Below are 2500 nucleotides of genomic sequence, written 5' to 3'. Positions count from 1 at the left end.
TCCCCACACTCTTCCAATTTGCATAACAAAGGATCAATACATAAATTAAATAGAATTGGTGACATGGGGTCGCCCTGTTTCACACCAGTTTTTATCCCTATTGCTTCCGTCTCCCCTTCCTTAGTTTTAATTGTAGTGTAAATGTTCTCATAAAAGTCCTTAATTAAACTTATTATATGATCGTCCAAACCCTTCTGTTTCAACACTTCTAAAATATGAGTATGACTTACAGAATCAAAAGCTTTAGCCAAATCAACAAAAAACAACTCCAAGGGATTTCTTTTGATTTTTTGCACTCCTAATTAATAATTGTAGTAATTTTAAATTTTCCGCACATCCTGAAGATCTAATAAAACCTCTTTGTCTAGGATAATAGGACACGCCTTTGCCAACCTCGCAGTTAAGATTCTAGAGTAGAGCCTCAGAATGATGGAACCAATAGTAATTGGCCGCCAGTTGTTAATGTCATTTTGGCGTTCGGGCGCTGATGACTTTGGTATTAAAATTGTTCGACATTCTCTCATCACATCCGGAATCTTACCAGTCAATAGCCACAATTTAACAGTTCTTTAATCTCTTCACAATTTGGGTCCATTTTAAGTAAGGCCTTCAGGTTAATCCCATCAGGACCAGGTGCTGATTTCTTATTCATTTCCTTGATATTCTTACGGATCTCTTTCTCTGTAATCATTTCTTTAAAAGCCGAATTAATTGCCCGTCCTATAGATTGAAATGCTCCAAGTCCTTGAAATATGTTCTGAGACTCCCACCTAGATCTAAAGGTGGTTACTAATTTCTTCCAAGGGAATGGTACATTGTGCAGAGTCTTTCTCGTCCAAAATGATGTTAGCCAGCTTTTCTCGATCTAGTCGAAAAAGGCGTTGAAAACGGAGAAATTCTCCACGCTTTTTAGCTCTTCTTTTCATCCATTCCTTCTTTGTTTTCTTTTGCTGCGGGTTGCATTGGCTCTTCTTTAGTGTTTTGCGCTCAACTATTTTGTCAAACAAATACAAATATTCGTCCTTTACTACTTCATTAAGTATTTTTAATGGGTCTTTTTCACCTTCTATTATTTCTTTATACGTGTTTTTAAGAATAGGCAGCTTCCCCGATGCAATTTTTTCTCTAATAGTCTTTTTATAGTGGGTTAACAACTCCCCCTCCCCCGATGACGGGATCTCAATCTCCTCCTTTAATTTCTTAATTTTCCTCTGGTGTTTTCTCTTCTTCCGGCATCAAAGTTCCTTTTAACTGTCTTCTTTTATCACTAATCTGTTTTGCTGTCTTAGTTGTCAATTTCTCAGCGATCAATTTGTTAATATTTCTCCTTCCTTCAAATTCTTGACATAGTTTTTGTAGAATTTCCGTCTCCTCTTCAGACCAAATTTGCTTATGTGCACCTCGTTTGGAGATCTCTTTAGGGCGAGACGCTTCAATTCTTTCCTTATTTCTCAAAATTGGTGTGAACTAATCTTTTATGTTGTCCCAAGCCAATTTTTGTCTTAAACGACTTCTTACATTCTCACAGGTAAACCCCTCTGTTTGGATAGCCTCTTGAACTCCTTTGCATTTCGGGATGTGGCATGAGATACTATGATGTTTCTCATTTGTCTTCCCACAACGGGAACATTGGAAAATGATCTTCTTTTTCCCATGGACTCTCTTTAGATGGTCAATCAAACTCGTCATATTGCCTGCCCGAGTGGTACAGCATGGACATATTAGATGGTCACCTGGCATTCTCACCACAGGAGTCCCAGGACAAGTGTCAGCTGTATTCTCCAACTCGGACGATCCAGTAAGGGATGAGAGCTGGACTTACGCCACTCAGGGTTTCAGGATAATCCACATCTTCACTCCAGCTCGTCTCTGTTCCACGAGCCCGGGGAGGTGGGTCCCTCATACACCTCCGGCAGTACAGTCAGTTTTTCAGTCCAGATGGGATCATAGGTATTATTGTCCTTGGCTATCATTGGGTTCACAAACTCAAGTCCAGCCAAGGATACCACAGTCTCCTCACCTGGCCATCCCGTGTCAGCCTTGGTCGCAATACCCAGCCAATCCTTTGGAGTGGTCTGTGTGCCAATGGTGGTAAAAAGGCACCGTAATTGACGACCCATATTGTAGATACAATGTGAGGGAGGAATCAGTCAGATGCTCTTCCCTCAAAGAGCAAGTGACTCTGCCCAACTAACTATGCCGTGGGCAAGGCTAACATGTGACAATTAGATTGCCACTAAAATTTGCTTCGCCAAAATACTACCGGTCAGTGGCGAGTTGGCCGATAGTTTGGAGCAAAAGCTCCAGAGACTGGGGCAGAGACCAACTTAGTTACCCATAAGGGTATCCAGCGGGACCACGGGGAGGTGTGGCCTCTGCAGCTAAGCCCAGTTAGTAACTATGACCCTTTTTTAAGAGAGTCATAGTTACTCCCGCCGTTTTACCCGCGCTTCATTGAATTTCTTCACTTTGACATTCAGAGCACTGGGCAGAAATCACA

At 41.4% G+C, this 2500-nt stretch overlaps 1 pseudogene; it reads right to left on the bottom strand.

The window, feature by feature from the left end:
* LOC137459911 (28S ribosomal RNA) overlaps window positions 1–2500 on the bottom strand; it is an 8487-nt pseudogene that overhangs the window by 3103 nt on the left and 2884 nt on the right.

This window comes from Melanerpes formicivorus, unplaced genomic scaffold (assembly GCF_026170545.1).
Source record: "Melanerpes formicivorus ecotype bairdi unplaced genomic scaffold, bMelFor1.0.p_v2 SCAF_443, whole genome shotgun sequence".
Lineage (NCBI taxonomy): Eukaryota > Metazoa > Chordata > Aves > Piciformes > Picidae > Melanerpes > Melanerpes formicivorus.
This window is presented reverse-complemented; position numbering and strand designations above follow the sequence as displayed.